Source organism: Macaca fascicularis, chromosome 10 (genome assembly GCF_037993035.2).
Source record: "Macaca fascicularis isolate 582-1 chromosome 10, T2T-MFA8v1.1".
NCBI classification, from domain to species: domain Eukaryota; kingdom Metazoa; phylum Chordata; class Mammalia; order Primates; family Cercopithecidae; genus Macaca; species Macaca fascicularis.
In genome coordinates, this window is record NC_088384.1 from 119,200,001 (window position 1) to 119,210,270 (window position 10,270).

Sequence of the window (10,270 nt, forward strand, 5' to 3'; positions counted from 1 at the left end):
CAGCTCTGAACGTCTCCCTGCACCTCTGAGGAGCCCGGCCTGGAAAACCCCTAAAACATAATTTTTTGCCTCAAGACAGAAGATGGGCATTCCAGGGAGAGGAGAGCTGCCCAGTCACGTGCCCTGCCCACCAGGTCCGGGACCCTTGGTCTGTAGAAGACACTGAGGGCGTGGATGGTGGACCTGGCCACCCAGCTGTAGCTTTTTGGGTTCCCGCGGTCCCATTTCTGGGGTCAGTCTCCTCACACCTGCCTGCTCTCAGGAAGACCCCCCGGGTGCCTCACACTCCTGGGGGCAGCAGGAATTGGCTTCAGTGCGGGACCAGGGGCCCCACTGGGTATTTGGAATCCCTGATCTGGGACAGGCACTGGCAGCAGGGTCCCGGCCTGGCCTGGACTCTGGTGTGTCCCGTTTGAAGAAACCCCGCCCTGTGAAAGTTCAAGTTTAGCATCCAATGACCCATTTAAGAGGTTTGCTGAGCCACGTTGCAGGAGGGTCTGGGTGCAAACGGAGGTGGCAACACACAGAGCGAGCCTTGAGCACCCAGGTTGTCCCCAGGGCCTCCAGTCCGACCTGGGGGCTCCTGCCGGCCTGTGGAGCAGCCCCCTGGGATCAGGGACAGGGCTGAGCTGGGGAGTGTGCAGGATTAATTAATGATGTCTGCCACGAGTGTGCAGGATTGATTAATGATGTCTGCCATGGTCGGGCCAGCTGCTGTGTTTCTGGGGCCCAGAAGCTGAAAATGGTTGGAAAAAAATCAAAAGATTAATATTTGTGACATATGAGAATGCTATGAAAGTCAACTTTGCTATCCATAAATAAAGTTTTATTGACACAGCCGTGCTCACTCTTTCTCATATTGTCCGTGGCTGCTCGTGTGTCCAGGCATATACCAGGAGGCTGCATACGGAGCTGGATTCTCTCTGGCCCTTTGCCGGAGGCATTGCTGACCCCTGCTCTGAGGCTCCCCGTGGCTCTCAGGATCCAGACCCCAGGCTTCCTGGGACAATGGGGGCCAATGGCTCCCTGGGCTGCCCTCCTCCCCAGCTCTACTCCCACCCCTGCCCATCTAGGAGCCCCCACACATGCCACTCACGGCCCACGCAATCTGACCTGTGAAGGGCAGACAGAGGAGCAACCCTGCCTGAAAAAGAGGACTCTGACTTTGCCGCCCTGCTGCCCTGCCTGGCCCTGCTGTGGTGTCACCAGGAAAGGCCATGGCAGAGGGACACGCCCACAAGCTGCCCCAGGAGAAAGCGGCTGAGGCAGGGAGGGCAGCGCTGCCCTCAGGAAGCCCCACGGTGGTGCCCCCACCTCCCCTGGGTTCCAGGAGTGTGGACAGACCCTGCTGGGAGCAGATGGTACTTCTGCAGCTGAGGCCCGCTGGACGCTGGGCCATGCCGGGGACCTGAGCCTGGGGCCACACACTCCTCCTGGCCAATGTCAGCGGGCTTTTTCCAACAGTCTTGGCCCCGGGGTTGGGCCCACTTCCCGCCCACTCTCCGTGTGGACGGATCATTGCTGCTGCACTCTGTTCCTCCCTCCCAGGACTCAGAAGAGGGGCCTGGTGTGAACAGGAGGCAACTGTTGATCCCTGGCCTATGCCCACACAGAGGCCACCTCCCAGTCTGGTCTCTCTGGGCTGGTCCCTGGAGTATGCAAAATTGAAAAATAGAAATTCCTGGGAAGTGCTGAGTCTCCTGCAGCGCTCAGAGGTTTGCCAGACCTGTGCCTGTCTCGGCCTGACCCACGGCTCTCAATGTGGTGGCTGCCATCCCGCCAGCCTTGGCCGCCCAGCAACTGTGGGCCATGTGCCTCTGATGTTGCATGGGAGCTCAGACCCCATATCTGTGGACTGAGGCTTCTCAGCCTGGTGGCCGCTAGACCCAAATAAAGTGCGGACCCGGCCCGGCCGGGTCAGACCCCATTGAACACTTGGGGATTCCTGCCAATCACAGACCCTGTGCCTTGCCCGGTGCCTCAACGCCCACAGGGTCAGCCTGTTCCACCCCCTGACACCCAACTCGGCACTGGGCCAGCCTGGCAACCCCCTCCCCGGCAACGTGACCCTGGATCTGACCCACTCCCCGCCCTCCCACAGAACGCCACTGCGCTCCCGCCCCAAGTCAGTGTTACAGGAGGAGCACAGCAGAAGGTGCAGGAAGCCGAGTCTGGCCAACACCCTCCGGAAACTCATTCCTGCACCCCCCTGGGAGGCCTGAACCGGGACCTGGGCACAGGGAGGACCTCCGTGCTCTGGGGCATGGGGGTGGGTACAGTCAGCCAAGGACGTGGCAGGAGACACGCATAGCCCCTCTCCGAATCTGCAGGAGGCACCTGCCATGCAGCTCGGACCTCCCTGGGCTTCGGGGCTTGGTGACCACAAGGTTGGACTGAGGGTGGGGGCAGTTGGCCTAGTAGGGGCGGCGCAGGTGACCCAGCACGGGGGCTGTGGGAGGTTGAGGGCTCGCTGGAGCCAGCTTCCGGGGCCCCTGGAGGAGGGAAGACCGCAGGAAGACCCGGTCCCAGAGGGCCCTGGCCCCGTGGGCTCTCCGTCTTTCTTCCTAGGGATCGTCTCATGCAGCCCGAGCTTTTCTTAGAGACCAAGGAGGCTGAACAAGAAGCATATTGTACGAATCACAAGCATATTTTACGCGTTGCTTTTGCTCTCCCAATGGGAGGGGACGACGGCCTGCGCTTGCTGGCAGTTTTGGAGCCATGCCCAGAAGTTGGTGTATCTGTGGATGCTGGGCCAGGCGTGGGTGGCACCATGTGGGGAGGGGCCTTGGTGCTGGTGTCGAAGGAATGAGCTCCTTACAGGCCTCTGGACAGTGGCCCCAGGGCACCCAGCCCCTTCTTATCCTAATCGAGGTCCGCAGAGGACACCTGTGTCCCCTGAGTTCTCCAGGGCTGAGGCTATCTCTGCCCCATGTCTCAAGCCTCAAGAGGCTCCCCTCTTTCTTACCCAAAGAACCTATGGTTGGCAGTCCCCCAAATGTGTCCACGCCCCAATCCCAGGACCCTGTGACCCTGTCGCCACGTGGCACAGGGTCCCTGCAGATGGACTGAGTTAAGGACCCCGTAACTCTGTCCCCATGTGGCACAGGGACCCTGCAGGTGGGACTGAGTTAAGGACCCTGTGACTCTGTCCCCACGTGGCACAGGGTCCCTGCAGGTGGGACTGAGTTAAGGACCCCGTAACTCTGTCCCCATGTGGCACAGGGACCCTGCAGGTGGGACTGAGTTAAGGACCCTGTGACCCTGTCCCCACGTGGCACAGGATCCCTGCAAATGGACTGAGTTAAGGACCCCGTGACCCTGTCCCCACGTGGCACAGGGACCCTGCAGATGGACTGAGTTAAGGACCCCGTAACTCTGTCCCCACGTGGCACAGGGACCCTGCAGGTGGGACTGAGTTAAGGATCTTGAGCCAGGAGGTCATCCCTGTGTAATTATATTCTATGCTATAATCTCTTTACATGTAAAATAAACCTAATTGTATGTAATCTGTATTTACATATTTTATTTATGTTCCATCCTCCTTATAGAGGGAAGCAGGGAGTGATGCCGTGGGAGCAGAGGTCTGCGAGCTGCAGTGTGAGGATGGAGGAGGGGCCACAAGCCAAGGGATGTAGGTGGCTCCAGAGGATGGGGCAGCAGGAAGCAGGAAGCTGGCTCTGGAAGGAGCAGACAGCAAGATGTTAGCCCAGTGAGACCCGCTCTGACCTCCAGGACGGAAGGACGACACATTGTACTGTTTTAAGGGCTCATTTTGTGGTTTGTGAAGGCAGCCACTGGTTCTGATACCAATCAACCTCGATTCCTCCAGTGAGTCTGAGAGCACAGAACGGACTCCCACTCTGGCCGAGGACACGGTGAGGGAACTGTGGTGACCCCGGCCCTGTTCTTGTGGCTCCCACTCCAGGAGGATGGCTCTAGAGCAGGGAGGGGCCAAAGAAGGCAAAACAGACAATGGGTAGCCCAGGCTGGGAGGGGCTGCATGTGTGGCAGCCACCTTTGAAGGCAGGGGTACCTGAGCTGGGACCTGTGCAGGCCGAGAACTCCAGGGACCATGTCAGATGAAGCCATCCAGCAGGAGTGACCTCAGACCCAGAAGGCAGTGGTGAGGCTGGACTGGGGACAGCTGGGGAGATGGAGACACAGGGGCCAGGGTGATGGGGACAGGATGCTATGTGAGACATCCCTGGTGATGCCTGGCAAGGTTTCCAGTAGGGGATGGGCAGGGTTTGCTTTGTGCTTTCAGAGAAGCTCTCCAGTGGCTGGAAGGGCAGAGGTGGCCCAGCTTCAGTGTCAGGTGCTGGGGTCAGACAACGAGGCTCCCTCCACTCCAGGTGGGGAAGGGTTACCCCATGGACCCTCCTCGATTCTCTGGTCCAGAAGGGTCATGTCAGGAGGGTGGGCATGGGAACTGCATCTCCCTGGAGCCCCTACTTCCCTGTTTCTCAGACTGAGCCTCTCCGGGGGAGCAGAGCAGCTGGTGGCTCATTAATTGTGATCAACTGTGGACCCTGAGGAAAGTGTTTTACTCGACAGAGGGTGGGGCAGAGAGGTGAGGAGGGAAGGAGGCTTCTGGTGAGAACCCTATTTCCCAGATGACCCCCAATGGCACCCCGACCCTGGTACATGGAGACCACTGCCCACGAAGGGAGCCTCCCTGCAGCTGGAGGGGCTGCTCCCTGCTCTGGTCCCCTCAGGCTGGACTGAGGCTCAGCTTCAAAAGGGCCCTTGGGCAGGAGCCACCTGCCAGGGAGAGTCACCCCCGCCCCCAACGGTGGGACCCGGAGGACAAGAAATAGACGCGTCTCTTTCCCTGGATTGCAGGGACCTCTAGCCAAGCAACTCCACTCATTTCTGCATAATTCCTTATTCATAATGTGTGAGTGAGGTGGCAAGGGCCATAAAATTAGCTAATAATGCAAAATCTTATAGTCTTGTTTTGCAATTCTTTCCCTGGGCTTCTTACATTAAGATATTTGACAAATTTTGAGTTAATTTTTTTATGTTGTGTGGGGTAGATAATCTAACTCTTTTTTTTTTTTTTTTTTTTTTTTGCTTGTGAATATGTAGTTGTCTCAGCACCATTTATTGAGGAGATTATTATTTCTCTGTTGAATTGTCTTGGCACATTTGTTAAAAACCATTGGCTATAGATATATAGGCTTATCTATGAAATAGATTCTGTGCTGTTTGTCTATATGTCTATCTTGATGACCATATCATACTATTTTTTTTTTTTTTTTTTTTTTGAGATGCAGTCTTGCTCTGTCGCCCAGGCTGGAGTGCAGTGGCGTGATCTCGGCTCACTGCAAGCTCCGCCTCCCGGGTTCATGCCATTCTCCTGCCTCAGCCTCTCGAGTAGCTGGGACTACAGGTGCCCGCCACCACGCCCAGCTAGTTTTTCGTATTTTTTAGTAGAGACGGGGTTTCACCATGTTAGCCAGGATGGTCTCGATCTCCTGACCTCGTGATCCGCCCATCTCGGCCTCCCAAAGTGCTGGGATTACAGGTGTGAGCCACCGCGCCCGGCCCATATCATACTGTTTTGACTACTGTGGCTTTGTGCTAAATTTTGAAATTAGGAAATATCAGTCCTCCATTTTTTTTTCTTCTTTTTCAAGATTGTTTTGGCTACTTGAATCTCCTTGAAATTTCATATAAATTTGAGGATTGAGTTTTCATTTTCTGCAAAAGGTCTTTGGAATTTTGGTAGAGGTTGCATTGAATCTGTAGATCATTATGGATGATATTGCCATCTTAATATGAAGGCTCCCAATCCATGAACATGAGATGTCTTTCCTCTCCATTCCTAGGTATTTTATTCTTTTGGATGAGATTGTAAATGAAATTGCTTCCTACTTTCTTTTCAGGTTGTTCATGGAAGGTACATAGAAACACAACTGATTTGTGTGTGCTGATCTTGCACTCTACAAATTTGTTGAATTCATTCATTTACTCTAAAGGGTTTTTTTGTAAATTTTTTGGAGATGTCTGTATTTAGGATAATGCCATCTGCAAATAGAGATGTTTTTTCTTCTTTCTTCCCCAATTTAAATGCCTTTTATTTCTTTTCCTTGCCTCATTTTTCTGGCTAGAACTTGCAGTATGATGTTGAACATTAGTGGTGAAAGTGGGCATCCTTGCCTTGTTCCTGGTCTTAGAGGAAAACTTTCAGTCTTTCACCACTGGATATAATGTTAGATGTGGGTTTTCCATAAATGTCCTTCGTCATTGTATTAGGTCATTCTTGCATTGCCGTAAAGAAATACCTGAGACTAGGTAATTTATAAAGAAAAGAGTTTAATTGGTTCATGGTCTTGCAGGCTGTACAGGAAGTGTGGTGCTGGCATCTGCTCAGCTTCTGGGGAGGCCTCAGGAAGCTTCTAATCATGGCAGAAGATGAAGGAGGAGCAGGCAGGTCACATGATAAGAGCAGGAGCAAGAGGGGGTGGGGAGGTGCCGCACTTTTAAACAACTAGGTCTCACAAGAAACTCACTCACCATCTCGAGGACAGCACCAAGGCATGAGAGATCCACCCTCATGACTCAAACATCTCTTACCAGGCGCCACCTCTAACGCTGGGGATCGCAGTTCAACAGGAGATTCGGGCAGGGACATATATTCAAACCAGATCAATCATATTGAGGAGATGCCCTTGCATTCCTAGTTTTCCAAGTGTTTTGTCATGTAAGGGTGTTGGAGTTTTCAAATGCTTTTTCTGCCTCAGTTGAGATGACCATATGGATTTCTCAACTTTGTTTTATTAATGTGGCCTATTTTGCTGGTTGAGTTTCATATGTGGAACCATCCTTGCATTCCTGGGATAAATGAAACTTGGTCATGGTGTATAACCTTTCTTATATGCTCCTGGGAGGGTGTGGAGGCTCAGTTCCCCACTAGGCCCTGCTGACCCCATCCCATAAGGGATTGGGGCACAATCCGTTTCCACTAGGCAGGGGATAAATGATCCACTCTCTGCTCAGCCTGTCAACACCACTGAGTGAGGACATCAGAGAACTGCCACCTGCCTTTGCAGGGTGGGGGTGAGGTGGGGTGGCCCCTCTGAAACCACATTAGTGTCTGGCTAGAGTAGGACTGACAATGCCAAAAAGGGGCTCTGTTGTTCGACCACCCCCTCCTCATGCTTTGTCTGGGAGGAAAGCTCCAGGCTTTTCCTGGAGCTTTTTACTCCGTCGGTGATGACTGCAGGTTGGAGGCCACTGCAGTGTCCTGTCTATGATGTGTGGGAGGCAATGAGAAAATCCAGAGCACTCAGAGCCACGTCATCCTGAGTCTGGAGGCTCCCAGGCAGTGGCCTTCTAGGCTCCTTGGTTATGTTATGTACAGGACTTTTGGGTTTTAGTGGGAAGATCCAGGAGGATTGGGCAGCTCTAGTTCGGTGGAACCAGAAGTCTCCAATTCACCCCCTTTTGAGTGTCCTTTGGGGTTTTGATGGGAACGTGATGACTTCAGAGGCAAATCAGAGGAATGCTGGCACCTGCATGCTGCGTGTCTTCCTACATCCACGGCACACATTTCCACATGAGCAGGCCATCCTCAGTGGCCTTCACAAATATCACACATGTCTTTGATGGGTGACTCTTCATACATTTCTTCCCCATTGCAAAGGGAATTACTTTTATTTATTCTTTAGGTATTATTTTTTATAGGCATGATATTGACTTTTGTACATGAATCCTATACTTTGCTGATTAGTTCTCATAGTTTAACTGCATATTTCCCTGAGCTTCTGTGCAATTACATTCTACACAAGGAAGGACTATTTGTCTCTCCCTCAATTCCTAGTCCTCGTTTTTTTGTTTTGTCTTGTGATATTGGCTAGGACCTCTAATACAAACTAAATATAAGTGTAATAATGGGCCTTTTTGACTTGTGTGATAATATTTCCAAAGTTCTATTATTATGTTATGATGTTTGCTGTATTTTTGTTTTGTTTTGTTTTTTTGTTTTTTGTTTTTGCCTTGCATCCCTAGCTTGCTGAGAATTGATCTGAGTAATGCTGCAATTTCTGGATTGCATTTTCTTGCCTCTGTTGAGGTGATCACAAAGCTGTTCTCCTTCCAGTGGTTCATGTGGTTTAAAACAAAGTGTTTCTGAGATTGAGCCAGCTTTGCATTCCTCCTCATGACATACTGTTTTATACACTGATGGATTTGATTTGCTAGTGTTTCTTTAGTCCTTGTCCTGTTTTGATATCAGTATTATACCAGTCTTACACACTGGGTAGTTTCCTTACATGGAAAACTTTTAAAGACAGATATTTACTATTCATAGAAAGTTTGGTGAAACTTGCCTATAAAACCTGGATCCAGAGGGGTGTGTGTGTGTGTGTGTGTGAGAGAGAGAGAGAGGGAAAGAGGTTCAGTTACCATTTTGATTTGTTCAGTGGTAATTGATTTGTTCACTTCTTTTGCATTTTTGAGTTAATTTTACCATAGTTTTTCTGTAAAATTATTTATTTTATCAATATTTTCCAATTTACTAACATAAAGTGCTCCATGTGATTTACAGGTTTTAAAATCTATACTGTGTCAATAGACGTACAATATTCTATTTTTTCTATCCTAATTTAAAAATTTGTTCCCACCCGCATGTGTCTCACATGCACACACACAGCACTGATGGAAACAGCATGTGTGCAGTAAGTATGTAATCTGGCGTCTGCACAGACCCCGTGGTGGAGGAGAACGGCAGGCGAAGCAGCTGTTGATCCAGGAGCTTTTGATGCAAAGTTCGTCTTAGGACCTAAACACAGACACAGGTGGGAACGGTGGGTCAGGCCTGGGCGGTGCCTGGCCACTCTGGACCATGCCAGGGAGTGCTCTCACTGGTGCCCCACGGCCACCTCTGCGGCCCCCACAGCCCAAAGAAGGACTCTCTCTGTGCCAGCTTTTCCCAACACTGCCTTGGCTGTGAACAAAACTGGACAGAAACAGTGTCTTTGCCACAAGTTCACGCCTGCTTGGGAGATTTTATGGCTCCTGCCTGGGAATTTCTCAAGCTTTGGTGGATCACAGTCTCCCTATAACTTGAGGGAGGCTGTGGAGCCTCCCAGGTGGGCCTGTGGGGGCTGGGCCTGTGGGACCCTCCCAGGTGGGCCTGCAGGACTCTGGGTATGTCTGGTGTTGGGGGGTGGTCAAGGAGTGACCTCAAAAGTAGCGAGTGAGATCTCTGAGCTGAGCCCAACTTTGAGTCTTCAGTGCTCCAGGCCACGTGACAGGGGTTTGAAGGGCAGGTGGAGAAGAGGGAGGGGTCCCAAAATAAGGAGGCACAGGAGAGTGCATGGGGTCACATGAAGAAGGCCCAGGGCAGCCTGGGATGCCACGGAAGACCCCAGGAGGAAGGAAGCTGTGGAGCCTCATGGAGCCTAATGGGGGAGAGAAATGAGGCACATGGAGTCCCTGATGCAAGGGTGGTGCGGGGCATGGACAGCAGGAAGGTAACTTGAAGGGAAGGCCAGTAGGGGTAGGGCCACAGAAGGAGAGGCCTGAGAGGCATTTGTGGCCAAGAGTAACAAGGGCCCCCCACTTGGACTTTACTCACTTCTCATGGGCACTCCACAGTGGGTCCTCGGGCCCTGGGATGTGGCCTGCTGACCCACTTGCCAGATGGAGGGACTGAGGCTGAGGGTCAGGCAGGGTGGGTGATGTCACCGGTGGCACCAGAATTCAGACTCCAACTCCTGTCCTGTTCAGCCCCTCCTCTTCGGGCCATGCAGGGAAGGAGGCCTCATCTGAATGGCCCTTCCCCAGGGAGCCAGGCTCAAGGTGACGCTGTGCCTCAGGTGTTGTGAGTCCAGGTGAATCCAGCTCGGCGTAAGGGCCCCCAGTACGGCTAGAATCAGGCAGAGTGATGGGGCCCAGGACGTCCCTGCCAGCCTTGCTTCCTGCAGAACTCAGACAGGCCAGGGCTGTACCAGAGTTCCTATCAGACTGGGGGCTTGTGAGGAGACCTCACAGACTCTCCTCACAATTGCCCAAATCTCTGCCTCCCTCTGCATACAAATGGCCCTTGGTGACCTTGGCAGGGGCCCTTCCCCAGAACCACTCTCTTTGTCTCGTTTTGCGCAACCCGGATGCCTGCCACCCATGTTTCACAGATGCTTTGAAAGCAAAATTAGCCGAGCATGGGAGCTCATGCCTGTAATCCCAGCACTTTGGGAGGCCAAGGCAGGTGGATCACATGAGGTCAGGAGTTTGAGATCAGCTGGGCCAACATGGTGAAACCCTG